The sequence below is a fragment of the Vombatus ursinus genome, unplaced genomic scaffold (assembly GCF_900497805.2).
Source record: "Vombatus ursinus unplaced genomic scaffold, bare-nosed wombat genome assembly UNPS02014797.1, whole genome shotgun sequence".
NCBI lineage: Eukaryota > Metazoa > Chordata > Mammalia > Diprotodontia > Vombatidae > Vombatus > Vombatus ursinus.
The window spans coordinates 3796468-3815660 of NW_020954575.1; the positions used below are offsets into that span (position 1 = coordinate 3796468).

At 40.6% G+C, this 19193-nt stretch overlaps 1 long non-coding RNA gene across 1 annotated transcript; it reads right to left on the reverse strand.

The window, feature by feature from the left end:
- Window positions 1-19: 19 nt before the first annotated feature.
- Window positions 20-17859, reverse strand: LOC114049081. The gene is made up of 3 exons (XR_003569836.1): window positions 17733-17859; window positions 17060-17187; window positions 20-231 (listed from the first exon to the last, which is right to left on the reverse strand). It is a non-coding gene; the product is annotated as an uncharacterized LOC114049081 (long non-coding RNA).
- Window positions 17860-19193: the final 1334 nt, after the last annotated feature.

A 19193-nucleotide genomic window follows, 5' to 3' on the forward strand; every position in this document is an offset into this window, starting at 1 on the left:
GATGATGATGATGATGATGATGATGATGATGATGATGATGATGATGAATCCAAGCAACCTAGTGCATTTTGGGAGGTCATGAGGTCCTGGGAGGCGAGTGGCTGCAGTGTCCACCAGGGGGTCATGGCAGCAGCAGGAGTTAGCTGGCACGGGTGGAAGAGCAGGCATCAGAGAGAGATGTGCCAAAGGAACAGAAGATCATGCTTGAATCATGCCTGGCATTTGATCGAACTGTGTTTTGGAGAAGACAAATGTGAAATGGCTAATTAGCCACCTTGCAAAATGTGTGTTCCAATAAAGCTTTAGTACTGGCCTCTCAGCTGACTGTACCAGTAGAAATAAGTTAGGTTACTGAATTATATTCTATTTGTCTCTAATCTGCGCTGCACTCACTTTAGCCATCATGGTTTCTGCGCAGGAATAAAAAGATCTGCTCTATGACAGATTCTTGTTGTATATAGGCCTTTTCCTTTACTTCTCCCCCTTTTCTTTTTAAGAAGAAGGAAACCTAGACTAGACTAGACTAGACTAGACTAGAGCCGAAGGTAGATTTGTTTCTGCAGAATCTGAGGTATGGGTAGAATGAAGCACTATGGAGCCTAATCCTCTATTAAGACTTTACTTGGAAAAAAGGAAAAATATGGTTTCTTTTTATGGAGGCAGGTAGGTGGCTCAGTGGATAGAGCACTGGGCCTGGAGTCAGAAAGACCTGAGTTCAAATCTGGTCTCAGACACTGTGTGACCCTGGGCAAGTCACTTAACCTCTGTTTGCCTTAATCTACTAGAGGAGGAAATGACAAACCACTCTATTATCCTTGCCAAGATAACCCCATAGACAGCATTGGTGTGCTATGGTCCACAGAGTCACAAAGAGCCAGATACTTCTGAAGAACTGAATCACAACAATAGGTTCTTCGGATAAGATGCCTGAATGTCATTTGTACAACTGTGTATTGTATCTACAATTAGAAGTGCCAAAGCAACAAATCCCATACACGACCACATGGCTGATTACCAAGCAGGAAGAGTGCCGCCCGGAACCCTGGTCAGCCCCAACATCAAGGTGTTGCAGCAAGCCTTTTATGCTAGACTTATTTTTGAACTTGTTACATCTTCTGTTAGGATGTAAGCCCCTGGAGAGTTGGGATTATTTCCATCTTTGTATCATCTCCAGCACCTAGCATAGTGCCTGTCTCATAGCAAGTCCTTAATAAATGTTAGTTGATCAATAACTAACACCCCAAAGTGTTAAACAAACTGAACGAGTAATTCAACTTGGCCAAAGGGCTCACCTTTATTGCCTATGGCAGATTAATTCTTAAATATTAGACTTTACCCAACTCAACATGTACCTATTCCTGTGTTTATAGTCATCTCCAGAGCTATAACTGACAATTTCTGTGGCCAGAGCAAGTGGTACGAAATGTATTCTTAAATCAGTCTTTTTAAAGACAAATTCAGTTTGGGGAATGGGGGGCGGGGTGGAAACTCTAAAATGCAACCTGTCAGAGAGAGACTGAGACCCATGAACACTACACATCCATTACTGGGAAACCTACAACTAGGCAGGGAGGAGCCTTAGGGTATGGCCAGCTCAGGGGTGGGGAACCTGCAGCCTCAAGACCCTCTAGGCCCTCAAGTGTGGTCTTTTGACTGAATTCAAACTTCACAGAACAAATCTCCTTAATAGAAGGATTTGTTAAAATACTCGCTAGCTGTGTGACCCTGGACAAGTCACTTAACCCCATTGCCTAGCCAAAAAAAAAAAAAGGATTTATTCTATAAAACTTGGATTCAAAAGGTTGAACCCCAGAACCTAGAAGGCCACAGGTTCCCCACCCCTGGGCTAGCTAATAAGGGGAAGAAATTTACCATCTGCTAGTATACTATTTTAACTAATTATTCTTGTTGATTAGGTGCTAACTTCAGTTGCTTCTAGGTGCTAAAGAACTACAAGATCTCTCAGTGTCCTCTAAATTTTAGAACCCTGGACAATGCCCCAGTCACCCTGCCTTAGTTATGACTCTGATCATGCTCATGCCTGCATTGTGCAGTGTGCTAGGATACTGTGCTTTCTATGGAGCTGATCCATTTTTTCCCCTTTCTTTAACCACTCTAAAGGCTCTTTGCTTAGGACAGCATTTTGAAGATTTAGAAACTAACTGCTGGTTAGAATTTATCTCCCAGACAGATGTGCCAAGGAGTCTCAGGAATCAGACAGCAGTTCTGGGAGCAGAATAATCTATTAACTTGTTCTGTGGTTGCTACAATTACACAGCTGTACAAATCGCAATCTAGCATCTCATCCAAAGAGACTATATTTTTATTTTTTTTCAAAGTAAAAACAACATTTCTCAAAAATTCAAAGAAAGCATTATTTCCTCCGGCTGGGAGTTTTATGAAAGTAGGCACTTTTGAGGGATGCCGAACTATAAAATACTTCTCAGCACTACTCAGATGAAACCCTAAAACCTGTCCAGATAATCAAGATCTATGGTAGTACTTACCATGTCTAGGGGAATCCTCTGCACTTCCCTATTGCTACCAGAAAGGAAATCGTTGGATGAAGGAAATCAGAAACTACAAATTTTCTGTGGGAGCTGCTTTTCTCAGAAAAAAGGCCTTGCTTTCCTGTGAAAATGACTTAATAATTTTACAGAATCAGTAAAAATAGACACAGGCTCCAGTCAGAAGTGGTTCCTGAGTAAGCAATATTGCTAAAGGACTCAAACCTTTAAAAAAAAATTATGTTCTCCAATTGACTTGGCCAAGCACTTAATGTAAGGTCATGGGTTTTGGCGGGGGAGGGGACTAAGCAGGCTCTTCTGGTGTATGGGCCTCTTAGGTCTTTGAATGGAATCTCAGAAAAGCTTTCTACATAATTAATAGAAGACAGTGATGGACATCATTGCAAGGTCTGGGCCTTTTAATTCCCAAGCTTATGTAGATTCTCCAACTAAACGTGTCACTCATGCAAATTATTTTTGTTGTTATTATCATTATTCTTATACGTTTCATTACACACAACATGGAACATCAATACAACCAACTAAATTTACTAATTATTTACATTTAAATCAATTATTTTCAATGCTTGAAGAATCATAACAATTTTTTAGTTTCTTCCCTTTTACATTCCCATTGGGATTCTCATCTCCTCATTCTCAATTACTTTTCTCCTTATATGGTTTGTAGTCTGTGTGTCCTCTGATCTGCTTTTTTTCTCTTTGCATTATTTCATAAAGCTTTTTTCAGAGTTCTCTGTACTTACAGAATCATAGACCCTATGAGCCAGAAGGGACCTTAGAAGCAATCTCATTCAAATCCCTAAATAACTTATCTGAGGTCCCATAGCTAGTAGGCTGTATAGCTGGGATTTGAACCCAGGTTCTCTGACTCTAGATACAGCGCTATGTTTCCTTCAGCGTCGTTATTAACTGCATGATAACATCTCATTGAGTGGGAGACATCATGAAGTAGAACAATGGACAGAGGGCTAGCCTTGAAGTCAGAAAGCCTTTAGTTCAAAACATGCTAGCTATTTGGCCATGGGCAAGGTGGTTTACCTCTCAGTATAACATGCAAATCTTTGAAACTAGAAATTACAGATAAGTCTCTGATCTGCATTGAGCCAGATTAAATAAAACATTTATCATGTAAATGTATCATAATTTATTTTACTATTTCCCTCCCCCCCTTTTTTTACATTTAGATTGATTTCAGTTTTTCTGTAATTACAAATAATGCTGCTTTGGAACTATTTGAACATATAGCTTTGTTTCTTTTTAAAATAGTCCTTTTGGTATATATTCCTAACAGTAGAATTATTGGACCAGAGGATGTTAATTTTTTGTAACATATTACTTACTGCCAGATTGCTCTCCAGAAAGATTCTACAAATCTGCAATACCACCAGCAATGAACAGTCAGTAATAGAGCTTTCTAAAAGGCAGCATGTTATTCACATAATTTATATTGTATTTTTCCCAGAAAGGGTAGGACAATGACTATTTAGGGGGAAATTTGTTTAACAGGATAACACTCTAGAAGCACTAGCTCTATTTTGTACTTAATATTTTCTCATAAATAAAATTGCTATCCAAGATGTTTCAGAGTTTTTTTGTGGATCTCGGCTAAATTAAGGACATGATCGCATAATACATTCATGTTTTCCTGTCAATAACATCATTAGCCAAATCCCTCAATTCCAAAGTAAATAAAAGCATCTGGGTTTCTAGCACAGCAAGACAGATTTGGTTATTGAACCTCAGATATAGATGTATTTGTACTGGACTAAATTTGCATATTAATCAAGTACTAATTGTTCTTTTCTATCAATTTTATGCAAATGTTTTTACTATTCTTTGTACAGTTTTCTGAATTTTTGGAAAGGCTCCCAAACCCCAAACTTAAACTATGTGTGTATATATGTATATACTGAGAAAAAGAGAGGGAAGTAACAATTATCAAGAAAGTAAAATCATAATTGAAAGATATTTTCATATTATACTTTTATGGAGTGGGCACATAGATTAAATTGTGGTGGATTTTCATGCTAATAAATGAAAAATTAGTAGGCCAATTTAATATTATTTCTTCATTTTTCTATTAAACCCTTAACACTTAACAGTCTGTGTCTACTATGCTCTTTCTTTTACCTAGAATAAGCTGAGCCCAAAGCTTAGTTTATAAAATATTCAACAAGGAAGGCTTCTATTCTCTTCATTTTAATCTCCCTATAGGACACAGACCTCCAGGTGACCTAGAGGCAGCCTAGCATAATGATCAATCAATAAATAAATAAATATTTATTACACACCTACTATGCACTAGGTACAAAAAGGAAAATAATTCTTGCCCTCAAGGAGCTATCAGGGAATCAGCAGGTAAGTATATACATGCATACACACATATATGTAGGGTGTGTTTGTGTGCTCATGTGGTTTATGTATATCTGTATGAGTCTGTCTGGACGTGGCTCTCAGGGACTCATGAATAATTATCTCTAGAATCTCCTCTGCTGAGGAGATTCCTTCCTTCTCCAAGAAAGACTTTGATTCCTACCAGGAAGGGAGAAAGAGATTGGAGCCATTATAGGTGGTCATGTCCAAAAATGGGTTTCTTATCCTACATATTGAGTCAACCACCTCTCTGTCAGGAAGTGGGAAACATTCTTCATCATCAATCCTCTCACATCATGGTGGATTATTTAGTTGATCGAAGTTCTTAAACCTTTCTAAGTTCATTTTTATAATATTGACATTATAGGATAAATTGTCCATCTGGTTATACTTTTTTTCACTCTGTATCCATCCATATATATCTTTCCATGTCTCTATGAAATCACCTTTCTCCTCATTTCTTGCAGCACAATTGTATTCCATTGTATTTAATTACTACAACTTGTTCAACCAATTCTCAATTGATGCGCACCCAGTTTTTTTGTCCCCACAAAAAGAGCTGCTATAAATATTTTTGTACATATAGGACATTTTCCTCTTTCTTTTTATCTCTTTGAGCATATGGACCTAAAGTGGAGTAGCTGGGTCAAATGGAATTTAAAAACATTTTGTATATTGATTCTGAAATTGCTCTCCAGAATGGTTGGACCAATCATGGCTTTGCCAACAGTGAGTCTGTTTTCCCAAAGTCCTTCCAATAGTTTCATTTTCTTTTTTAGTCAGCTTTGCTAATCTGATGGGTGTAAGGGAGACCCTCAGAGTCACCCTGGTCCAAGGGTGGGGAACCTGTGACCCCTCTAGGTCCTCAAGTGCAGCCCTTTCACTGAATCCAAGCTTCACAGCACAAATCCCCTTAATAAAAGGATTTGTTCTGTAAAACTTGGACTCAGTCAAAAGGCTGTACCTGAAGACCTAGAGGGCCACATGTGGCCTCCAGGCTGCAGGTTCCCCACCTCTGCTAGATCAAAAAAACACTTATTAAATACTTACTATACTGTGCTAAGCTCCAGGGATACAAAGAAAAGACAAAAGAGCCACTTACTCTCAAGGAGAGACAACATACAAACAGCTATGTACAAACAAAGATAAATTAGAGATAATCAATAAAGGAAAGTCACTACCATTAAGATGGATCAGGAAAGGCTTCTTGTAGAAGGCGGGATTTTAAGCTGGGACTAGAAAAAAGCCAGGAACCCAGGAGACTGAAATGAAGAGAGAGAGTTCCCAGCACGAGGGATGGCCAGTCAAAATGTCCAGAGTCAGGCACAATAAGAGTGTCGTGTTCAAGGAACAGCAAAGAGGCCAGCATCGCTGGATTGAAGAGTAAGTGGAAGAGAATAAGGTGTAAGAAAACTAGAAAGGTAGGAAAGGATTATGCTTTAAGGACTTTAAAAGCCAAACAGGATTTTCTATTTGATCCTCAAGTTGCCTTTCTCTAATTATTAGTGATATATATACATATGGGAGCAGCTAGATGGTGCAGTGAATAGAGCTCCAACTTTGGAGTCAGGAAGACCTGAGTTCAAATCTGGTCTCAGACACATAACACTTACTATCTGTGTGACCCTAGGCAAGTCACTTAACCCCGATTGCCTATCCAAAAAGCAAAAAAAAAAAAAAAATTTTTTTTAATATACATATATGGTTATAAATAACTGGCATTTCTTTCCTTGAGAACTGCCTATTCATATCCATTTATCAGTTGGGAATGGACTATTTTGATTACATAAAACTTGAAAGGTTTTGCATAAATAAATTCACCATGGCTAAGATTAGAAGGTAAACAATTAACTCGGGAAAAAGTTTAGCAAGTATCTCTGATAAAAGTCTCATTTCCAAGATATATAAGGAACTGACTCAAATTTATAAGAATATGAGTGGTAGTTTTTCTAAAAATGATTTTAAAAAATCCACTAACTCAAATCATCCAAAGGAATGACTATATTCAAAAGTAATGACTCATAGGACCCATAAACCCTGCTTGCCTCAGGCAAACACAAACTTTTTTTGACTGTATTCTGAATTTTCCTCTTTCATCTAAGAAGTCTTTCACCTAGAAAACCTTTAGGAAGCAATTTTGGATATAAAGTAGTGACCCTTTGAACCCTGACCCAAGGAAAACACAGCAAGGAATACTGCTCCTTCCCATTAAGGATTGCTTGTGAGCAGAAGAGTGAGCAGGCACACTTCAATGCATTAGAGACCAGTGTTTGTTTTGGTTGTAAACCTATTGGTCATGTATTCATTATATCAAATTCTGTGTTTTGTGGAGCTTCCTTCACTCTACCCATATAAATAACCTATAGTTCAATTTGGGGTTTTCATGGACTGGATCTCATCTTGAAGAGCTTCCCTAAAATAAATTTTTTGGCTAATTTTGCCTTTGCCTAGAGTTTCCCCTGGTAATCTCAGAATATATGTAACTTATGTCTTCTCATCTTCAAGCTCTCAGCTAATGCTATTCCAGACACAGAACAGCCTTTATTTCACCCTAGCAGAAAGAATAGCAAAACAACATAGAAGACTCATAATCGTCTTTCCTTCCTATGCCCCAGACTCGTAGTTGACCCCCTTTAAGGGGAAAGCATGTGGAATCAGTTAGAAAGCAATCCTTCACTCACAAGTCCTTCATAATAGCAGTGGAAGCCATGTAGGTTGATGTCTTTTCTCCAGAAAAAAGGGTACAAGAACTTGACTCTGTCCAAAATTCTCCCCTCCTCACTCTAGGATAAGGAAGTTGCTCCCACATCTGGAATAATGTGGTTCTTTCTTTTCTGGAGATTTCCAACTCCATGGCTGCCATCTCTAAGGTTTAGAGTTTCCCCCACTGACTCCATGTCTGGGTCCAAGAACTTAAGATCGGGAACTCTTGCCATCTGGCCACTGACATCTCTGGGGATAGAGGTTGGGTGGGTAGTCTTTGGGTGACTGTGTTAGCTTCACCACAACCTCTTGACCTAGAGACCAAAGTCTACTCTTATTTCTCTGCTCTCAATTCTCTCTCCATTCAATTTCAGTAACTCCGTCTGCCCCTCTTTGATAAGTCCAATGTTCAAGGGTTCAGCTCAGATGTTATAATAGCTTGATCCCCAAAAACAAAGTCCTAGCTAGGGAAGTCAGCCAAGGTTTTGCTCCAGATCCCAACATAGGTAGGAGTGGGAAATGCTTCTTGAAGGGGCATACCTCTTCACTGTGGTGGTCCAGAGACCACAGCCCTCATGTTTCATGTCTCATGGTCTTTCTCTGACTATGACCCCATGATGCTTGGAGGGAAGGTAGAACCCTAAGAATATTGAAGGCCAGTGGAGGATTGGTAGGGGAAACATGTTATTCTTCTTCCCATTCCATTTCTCCAGGGAGTTTACCCGGACAGTGTCTGATCAGCTGATCTCCCCTTCCTCTCCAGAGGTAAATGTCTTAACATTAGATCCTCCTGAAGTGCCCTATTTCCTCAGATAACAACCCTAATTGAGTGAAGCAATTTGTTCTCATCAGGAAAATCTAGTGCCTATCACCCAGGCACCGCTTTACCACCCTCTTTATAGGAATGAGAGGCTCCCAAACACCACTCATACACAAACACCAGCAACCCAGCTTTGGTTACTAGAGAAATCAGGGAATCTTAAATATAGAGCTACAAGGAGGCTCATAGTTCATCTGGTCCAGGGTTTCTTAACCTTTTGTGTGCCCTGGGCCACTCAGGTAGTCTGGCAAAATCATACTTTTAAACACATAAAATAAACTAATACAATGTTCCCTCGTTAGAAGCTATTCTTTCCAAAAACCCTTCTCAGAGCGATATAATCTACCTTAGAAACAACAATACACACACATATCCTAAGGTACAGGATGGTGGGTGGGGGGCAGAGTGGAAACAAAGTTAACCTGAGGATGTTTGCACCTCTTAAGAAGGGGCAAATTCTTAAACAAAGACTTCTTCTTTGAACCTGCTTGAATTGCCCAGGCATACCCTTGCCTTGGCTATACCCTCTACGCTCAATGTGTAATTAGTTGGATAATTGTCGGTTATTACCACCACAAGAGTGCCTGGGGTAGGGATACGGCCACCACACCTTCTCCAGGTCAAATCCTTGGTGTCTGATGACCAAGTGTTGAGTCAATCAAATTTCAAGTTAGATTCAGTCGTAATAGCTTACCTTGTTTTCTTAGTACTTTCTGAGAATGACAGAGCACTTTCATAGGATCAAAGATTTTTTTTTCCATAGACTTTTATTCACCCATCGAGAGCTAGAAGGGACTTTGAAGGTCCTAGTCTAACCCCCTAGGGTTGATGGATGAAGAGAATGGGACCCAGGGGGATGGAAGGACTAGCCCAAGGTCGCATAGGTAGTAAGTGTCAAAGCTGGGATGTGAATGCAGGTCCCCTGATTCTTGGGCTAGCATTCTTTCCACTGGAAGAGTCCTTAAACATCTAGTCGAGTTCCCCCCACCCCACCCCCTCCACACTCATTTTACAGCTTAAGAAACCGAGGATCAGAAAGGTGAAGTGTCATCGGAAGGTCCATTATTGTATAGTTATCACTCCCACATCTCAGGGTTGAGGGGCCCGGTGCCCCTGCAATCTGGAAAATCCATGGCTCTCCCTTCGTACTAGAGAAGAAGTATGAATTATTATAGTATTAAAAGATAAAATATGTTGATATTGTACAATACTATACATATATTTTATGCATTTCTGAGTTTCTAAACTTTTTCTGTGTCTTCTGCTGGCCTTATCATTTTGTCTGCAGCTTTCACAAAATTCCCCCCAAATTCCCTTTTAATTTCTTATGCTAACCCATGATATATTGAAACCATGACAAGGAAAGTCACAATGTGGAAGGAATAACTGTGGTAAGTGTCAGAGGTGAAATATGAACTCAGATCCTCTGTCTCCCTCCAGCTTCCATATTCTTTTCCACTGTACCACATTGCCTTCCAATAACCTTCTTAGGTCAATATCACAGGTATTATTGTTCACATTTTTGTTGTTGTTCAGTCTTTTTCAGTCTTGTCTGACTCTTTGTGACCCCACTTGGAATTTTCTTATTTTTTTTAAGGCAATTGGGATTAAGTGACTTGCCCAGAGTCACACAGCTAGTAAGTGTCAAGTGTTTGATCTGAGGCCAGATTTCAACTCAGGTCCTCCAGACTCCAGGGCCGGTGCTCTATTCACTGTGCCCCCCCCCCCCCCTTTTTTTTTTTAAAGATTTAGAGTTTTAGTTTTATTTATTTAGGCAATTGGGGTTAAGTGACTTGCCCAGAGTCACACAGCTAGTAAGTGTCAAGTGTTTGATCTGAGGCCAGATTTGAACTCAGGTCCTCCTGACTCCAGGCCTGGTGCTCTGGGCACTACACCACCTAGCTGCCCTGACATTTTACAGATGATTAAACTGAACCTGAGTGAGACAACTAGTAAGCATCAGAAAAGGGATTCTTTTAAAAAATTTTTTTTGTTACTATCTTATATTTTTCCCTGCCCTAAATTTCTCCCTGTATTCTTTCCCCTCCCAGAGAACCATCCTATATAATAAAAGGTTTTAGGACAAGGATTCTTGAACCCCAGGTCTGTTCTGACTCCAAGTTCAGCTCCTCTTTCGACTACATCACAATGCCTCTGGACTATAGACTTGTTCCCCTGATGTTTCTCACTTCACTTTCCCTGGAAATGTGGACCATTCCTCTGCTGTAGGTAGAATGCTGACTCTGAGTCTCTTGTCCTCTGTGAAATTCCTCAGCTGATTGTTCTCCTCTGGACTGATCTGCCAGCCCACCACCCTTGCTGATTACCAGTCAATCAATCAATAAGCATTTGCTAAGTTCTGACTGTGTGTGGGGGGGGGGGGCAGCACTGTGCTAAGTGCTGGGGATACAAAAAGAGGCAGAAGACAGTCCTTGCCTTCAAAGAGCTCACAATGTAAGGGAGGGAATTAGAATGCTTTGAGTTCTTCCTCTGACCCCACCCAGTCTGCTCAGAAGGATAAAATCCCTCAGCTTTTCCTCTCCCCACCCACCTCCATGGACCAGGCCAAGTTGAAAATAACAGGAAAATTGGATTTAGATCTGGAAGGGAAATTAGAGATCATTTGATCATAAATCTAGATTAACTAGTCTAATCCATTCACTCTACATATGGGAAAACTGAGACCCAGAGAGGGGAGATAATTTTTCCAAGGTCACACAGGTTACTAGACACTAGAGTCAAATTCAGACCCTATGACTTCAAATCTAGTGCTCATTGTTACCCAAGGAGTATGAATATAATGCCATAATGTTTTAAATATATGCCTCATAATATGGCTTTTGTAGAACCCAAGCGCACATACTAATATATATATACGCATATATACATGCATGGATATACATTTTTTTTCCTTCAAAGAAATGATTCTCAAACTTTTTTTGCTCATAGGACAATATCTTTCTTTGCTTAGGAAACAGAGGTATGCTGGAGAGCTTGTTGTTAAATTTTCAGTGTGAGCATTAGATATCAATAAATGCTACAGATCAGTGCTTGATTTATTGTTTTGTTGCTTGTCTAGACTTAAGAACATGAGGGCAAAAAAGTTAATAATGAAGGTTAAACAAACTTAAAAGTGTGCCTTGTCTACATTCTTTTCCTCAGAGAGCCTATTGTTAAACATTTATCATATACCTCTGCTGAGAAGTCACAGTGTACTATAGGATAGTTAGAAAGATAGCCAAAAGCATGTGACTGCAAGTGGACATGCCACATAATTTACACACATGTAGACATACAGTCCACACTGAAACTAGGCTGGCAATGTAGTTAGACAATGGGGTTAGAATAAAATGAAATGTTTTGAATAATTAGCAGAGTGTGAGAAAGGAGCAAGAAGAATCACATGTAAAGGAATGAGATGAAGTAAGGAAAACAGAAAAGCAACATTAAAAGTCTACAGAACTCTGACCAGTTATGATTTCAGAATATTTAAAGCTGATGCATGAAGATAGTGGACTATGGATGTGGAATGAAACATATGTTGTCAGACATGGCCAACAAATTGATTTGTTTTTCTTCCCTATTACTAGGGAGGGTTCTCGGGTAAAGACAAAGATGTTTAAAAGTAACATCAATTATATATATATATATATATATATATATATATATATATATATATAAATTAGGTAATATTTTTGTCATCTCAATCCACTAATAGAGGCCAGAGTTGAACCCAGGTCAAATATCCCGGATCCCACACTGTAGTGGGTTCCACACTGATGTAGGGGTGGGAAAGGCAGAACAGGGCAAAGACTCAGGATGTTAGGGGCTTAAGGCTGAGAAGAAAGCATGGCTAACAGCTGGTGCTAAAAAAAGACTGAAGATCTTACTGGTGGTGTTCATATACTGTTCCCTATCAGTATATCCACACCCCAACCACTGCCCTGCTTCCTTCCACTGTCACCAAGGCAACATGGAAAGGACTGGGACTGGCAGTCTGCCAACAAGTCTCTCTATCCTAGACATTTCACCCCCCACCCCCACCCCTGCACCCCCTCCAAAGCCACCTGCAGCTCTCTGTCCCCAGGCCACAGTCCCCACAGAGGCTGCAGCTTGCTGTCTGTCTAGGTCCCAGGAGTCTCCTGTCCTAGTCCTTATTACAGTGCCTTTGGGCTTCTCTCCTTGCAGCCAACAGGGAGAAGAGAATTCTCACCTTTCTACTCCTGAAGCTCAGGGGGTCCTTAGCACCTCACTTTGCCCTCAACACCCCCCCCCATCAAATTAACCTTGTCTTCTCTCCACTCCCTACCACCAGATGCCCCTAAAACCTGCTTCTTACTAACCTTGCTCCACCTTTTACGTCCCGGGTTGCCACTATGATATCAAATCTAGCTTGAACCCTGGACCACTCCAGCAATCTTTCTCTTTCTTTCCCCTTTTCATCTCTTCTTTCCTTCTGTGACACATGACATTTCCTTTCTCTTTTCCCCTCATTCCAGGTAACTCCCTGAGGAAGGGTGTGACATCTGCTTCCCTTTGATTACATCTTTTCCCCTGTAACAAAATTTCTCCCTCTGACTATTTCTCTTCTTAGTTCTGTTGAACAAGGCTGCACTCTCGTTCATTTAAACTAGATTTTGTCTTTGTGGAAACATTTATGCCAAAGGGCAAAAAGTGCATCTGGCTGGTTGTCCCTCCCTTCCTGCCCCAAGGAATCCCTGTGTGGACCTGAGTCCAAAGTTAATATGACGGTGGAATTTCATTGGAGAGTCAGGAATGATGCCTGCCTTATATGATAGCTGTGTCAAATTTCTGATGTGGGAGCTCCTGCCAATGAAGCAAGCAAAGAGTTCCATATATCTCAGAGAGGTTAAGTGATTTGCCTATGTTCTCACGTTATCAAACGAGAGGTATGCGAACCCAGATCTACCTAACTCCAAATCCAGTGTTCCATTGCCTCAACTGCCTTATAGGCTAATGCAGCCCCTCTTTGTGTGTCCATCAAGATTGAAAGCTTCAATATACCCTTGAAGTTAAGTCTATGGCTGTTTGTCCAGAGAGATTCCCCTTTGTCCTTCTCCACAGTGCAGTCTATTCATTTATAGCAAACACTAGCTCAGAATGCTACAAAAATCAGCTTAGCTTTTATCTGGAGACAAAGCCCATTATAAAAGTGCAGACAGCAAATAAGTAAGATTTAAGAGGAAGTGATGCCAGTTCACCAGACAGCAGTGAGGCAGAGGAGGGGGAGGAAGTGGGAAAGGGATCAATTCAGCCAGTCCCAGTGAAGCTGCAAATTCTGTCCAGGCAGGTCACTCCTTAAGTGGGTCAGTGAACCACACGAGGTTCCAGCTACCCTGTGATTATACGTATATTCAGGTCAAGATAGCAGCTCACTTCCCTTGCAATCAGTTGGTGATTGGTGCTGACACACATCCACACACCCTTTTCGAGGGCTGAAAAGTTCATAGGTTTGACCTCTTGCAACTTCTGCCTCCCATGATCCTTCAGTCCCTCCTTTCAGCTGAGGAAAAACTACACTTCCCATCAGCCCCCTTACCAACGAGGGATTACACTAGTAATATTACACTAAGGTTTTCTTCCAAGTCGTGGCATGGATGGGTTGCCATCTGCATTGCTGGGGCTGGGGCTGGGAGTTGGGGAAGCATCCAAATGGATAAGATCACAGGTCCATGTGTGTACTTGAGACTTTATGTTTCATGTGGCAGGATTTAACCCACTTTAACCAATCCAAAGAATAAAGAATTACATTAGGATGTGGTTTTATTGTCATTCCCATTAAAATTTTGCCCATCATAAAATAGTAGGATCGAAGGAGCAGAGATCTAGGACGAGAAAGAATCTCAGAGGCAATCCAGTCAAACATTTTCATTTTATGGATGAGGAAATGAAGACCAGGGAAATCAAGTGACTTGCCCAAGGTCATATGTAAGTTTATCTTTTATAAAAATTACAGTATTCCCATGAGGAATTTAAAGTATCATTTTACATTTATGTGGTAGCTATCTCCAGAGACCAAGGCACTTAAAAATCAATATATCAATCAATAAATATTTATGTTCTGTATCTGTTTATTGTTTCCTATGAACTGTTTGATTATCTGCATTTGATGGGTAAAATATAGACCATGCTATAAGTATCTGGTACCCTGGGTGCAAAATTAAGTGCTGTGCTAGACGCTAGGGATATGAGCACAAAGAATGAAACAACCCCTGCTGGCAATAAGTTTCCTTTCTAATGGAGGAGACAAGAAGTACATATAAAAATATATACAGCAAAAATTGAAAGAGAATAAATGCAAAGTAGCTAGTACGATATGTAAAATTGACCCTCTAGGACACAGCTTCTTAGGACTGGATCCAGTCTGTTCGAACCCAGAATCTTTGGGGGGTCCTAGGCCATACGTAGCTAGATGATATCCCCTGATAGAGAAATATATGTAAGATGTATTTTACTTGTGATAATGCCATGTACTACATGTTTGCATGTGATCTATGTATTGGGTTGACCGGATGCAAATCTTACATAGTAAGTATTATGTCTAGTACATACAATTCTAATTTGGATGCTATGTATTAAATATCTGCAACAAAAACTATGAGTCTGAGATAATTGATCGTGATGACGGGAGCTGGGTGGTATGGTGGGTAGAGCCCTGGACTTGGAATCAGGAAGACTCATCTGCCTGAGTTCAAAACCAAGCTCAGACATTTACTAGCTGTGTGACTGTGGACAAGTCACTTAACCCTGTTTGCCTCAGTTTCCTCATCTGTAAAATGAGCTGGAGAAGGAAATGGCAAACCACTCCAGCATCCTTGCCAAGAAAACCCCAAATGGGGGTCGTTGAAAGGACTGAACAACAATAGATGATATATGCTGTGTGAATTTAGGCAACTCACAAAGCCTTCTTAAGCTATTTTTCTATATGTAAAATAAGGAGGTTGAGCTAGATGACCTCTAATCCTCCAGCTGTAATTTAGACTGAAGAGGTATTCAACTCTTTGACAGGTCAGATAATAATAGCTAATATTTATATAGTGCCTATTATGTGCCAGGCACTATGCCAAGCACTTTACAAATATCTTATTTGAGCCTCACAACAACTCCGAGAGGTAGGTGCTATTATTATCCCCCTTTTACATATGAAGAAACTGAGGCAAACAGAGGTTAAATGACTTTCCCAGGATCACAGGTTTGACCACATTTGAACTCAGGTCTGTCTAACGCCAGGCCACTATCCACTGTGCCACTTAGCTGCCCAATAGTCAAAGATGATTGAGATTGTGAACTTGAATTACTAATGGTACCCTTGAAAAGGAAGGAAAGAGAAGGGAATAGGCATATACACACATACATATATATTTATATATGCATACATACGTATATGTATTTACACATACATATTATATATGTATTATAAATATATATATATATATATATATATATATATATATTCCTGTGAGCCAGGCACTATGCTGAGTGCTTTATAAACATTATCTAATTTGAGGGAACTGAGGCAAACAGCAGTTAAGTGACTTGCCCACAGTCACAAAGGAAGTGTTTGAAGTTAGATTTGAACTCAGGTCTTCTTGACTCCAGGCTCAATTCTGTATCTACTGTGCCACTTAGTTACCAACATGAAAATGGAGAATATTTTAATGCAAAATAACCAGCATTTAAGTTCTATTGTTTCCTAGAATATTTTAGAAGGAAAAAAAGACCACCTTCTTCTTCTTCTTCTTCTTCTTCTTCTTCTTCTTCTTCTTCTTCTTCTTCTTCTTCCTGGAGTTGCTCCAGGAAAACCCTTAAATATATTTAGGATATAGTTTGTTTCTAAGTTTCCTTGAATGTGGGTAAAAGGTGTCTCCCCATCTCCCCTAACCTCCTAGAAAAGCACTCAAGGTAACAAATGCGAATAGGATACAGAAGTTGTTATTTTACCCTCCAAAACAAAAAAAATCAAACAATTCACAGGAACCAAGAAACACATAGAGCACTCCAATCAGCTCCTACTGGAAGGGAATTGAACTTGGAGTGGCCAATAGGGATCCACCCTAGCATTCCCACGGGCTCTCTCTCTCTCCCATAAGGATATACATAGTCCCTCCAAGACTTAAAATACTACCTTGAGATTTAAACTTTATATTTTGAAAGATTTAGAACCAGGAATCCCCTTCTCATCAGACCATCACTATCCTGGTAACTCACTGGCTTTACTCTCCAAATAGGATGCTATGTAAGATATATGTAGATGACGTTCTTCTTTTGAACATGCTGCATCAGGAAATTACTTTCTTTCTCTGGAAAGTCTGACACTGGAGCTTCCAAACTTGGAGACTCTCAAATTTGGGGTTTTTTACAAGGCAGAAAGAGAGGGAGAGGAAGAAGGAGAGAGAAAGGGAGGGAGGAAGGGAGGAAGGGGGGGTGGAGAGACAGAGACAGAGACAGAGACAAAGACAGAGACAAAGACAGAGAGAGAGAGCTGGCATTACCTAGGAAATGTTCCTTTTCCGACTTGAAAGTTAGATTCCCAGATCTCACTGCCCAGGGGATTCAAAATCCCCCCTCCTCTACACAAAAGACTGGGGATCGAAAATGTTGTCCATGAACTTACCCTCAGAAGACAGCGTTCAAGTCACAAGTTTCCTCAACGGCTCCTTGGGTGTCCTTGGGGTGGAAGTGGGGGAAAGGGGAAAGAAAGGAAGAAATATGCACCACCAACAACCACCAGCTTGCTGCTTTCTGGAAGAAGTTACAAGCAATAAAGTGAAACCAGAGTCTCAAAGAGTGTGTGTGTGTGTGTGTGTGTGTGTGTGTGTGTGTGTGTGTGTGTGTGTGTGTGTGTGTAAGAGAGACGGACAGAGGGAGACAGACAGACAGAGACAGAAAAAGGGAGAGAGAGACAGAGACGGAGACAGACACAGAGGGAGACAGAGGGAGAGAGACAGAGTGAGTGAGACAAAGAGAGATAGAGGAAGGGGGGAAGGAAGAGAGGGGGTGAGAGAAAGCAAGTTGGTCTCATAGCTTGTTTTCATATATCATAGGGAGGGACAGATCGCCTAATGAAAGTCCTTGCCCCTGATTCTCAGGGTACTGTGGCATAGTGGATAGAGCACTAAACTGGAACACATCAGCGTGAATCTGCTTCAGTTATTTACTGGCTGTGTGACTCCGGGAAAATCACTCAACCTCTCTTGGCCTAGGTTTCCTGCCTTCAAGGATTTTGCATTCTAATGGGGAAAGAAAACATATAGAGGGGAGGTGGAAAGCAGGGGGAGGGTACTCACATGGGAGCAGGGCTGCAAAGCTTCTGGTAAGGAGGTGGGGAAGTCCCAAGAGTGAGGGATGGAGCCAAGAGTGAAGTGAGCGTAGCCTGGGAGCCTCATGAAATGATGGTCTGGGTTAAGAACTCACCACTGAAGAAAGCGGGCTTTAGGGCAGAGTGGGAAGGCTGCTTTGCATAAGAAAGCAAAAGATGTCATAACATGAAAATATTCCCTTGTGAACTGCCCACTTGTAAAATTAGCCCTCACTCAAGCATCCCTCACTGAATACTGGAGTCTGTCACTAGCCATCTCCACCCATCACATACCAAGTTCTCTGTCAGGACTTCAAAAGAGAATGATTTGAATATCAAAGGAGTAAGAGGAGCCCGTAGGAAAATTGATAAAGCTCTAGAATATTTTCGCAGCAATGACCTTCTATGATTATTCTATGAAAGTGAAATGTGAAGTGAAAGATGGCATGCATTGTCAGGAAAACCATGACCTCCAAAACCCAATAAACACTTGATTTTTGTTGTTGCTATTGTTAGCATGAAGAATTAGTGCGTGATTTCAATGACAATCTAAATGTTGTCAAAGAGAAGATAAAATAAATTTATTTTTCTAAATAAAAGATTAAATAAACTTATTTTTCTAATTTTAGCTCCATTTTTCAAGATAAAGTTCCAATAAAATCTCTTTATTTCACTGTTTGCAATGCAACATTGGACCTCATTTTAAGTGGATTCACTTTTAAGTGGTCTTTTTCAAGTGCCAATTCTCCTCAGATAACAAGGAGCTTCTGTAGCATGCTTTCCCTGGACATTATGATTTCTTAGTTTCAGAATAGTTTCTTAGGCTGGGAATTAAGAAGATTTATCTTCCTAAGATCAGATTTGGCCTCAGACCCATCCTAGCTGTGTGACCCTGGGCAAGTCACTTAACCCTGTTTACCTCAGTTTCCTCATATGTAAAACGAGCTAGAGAAGGAATGACAAATTACTCCAGTATGTCTGCCGAGACAATGGGGTCACAAAGAATCGGACGTGACTGAAACAATTGAACAGCAACAAGAATTTTCTTAGTAGGGTATCATCCTCTGACTGGAGCCTAGAACTTGATCATCATATACACACTTGCTTGCTTCTCCCCTTGCTCTTCTGAGCTAAGGCCATAGCTAGGCCACAGACCTCCTTCTCCACTCATGGGTTGTGTCTCCATATCTTTTTCACGTTCCAGGACCCCAAAACAGATCAAATGGCCCCTATGGCTATCCTCCAAACATCAACAGGTAGGTAAAACCTGTGGCATCATTCTTGGTGGCGTTGCATGCATGTACTAGAAGAGCCACAGACCAATCCCACTGAGCCTTCTGCTCAGGCCTCAGTTCCCCCAGAACGCTCAGTGGTGTGTGATTAAATGCCCTAGTGGTGGCTCTCCTCAAGGAGCTGCCGGTGTAGCTATTGATTCTTGCCAAGCCTGGCA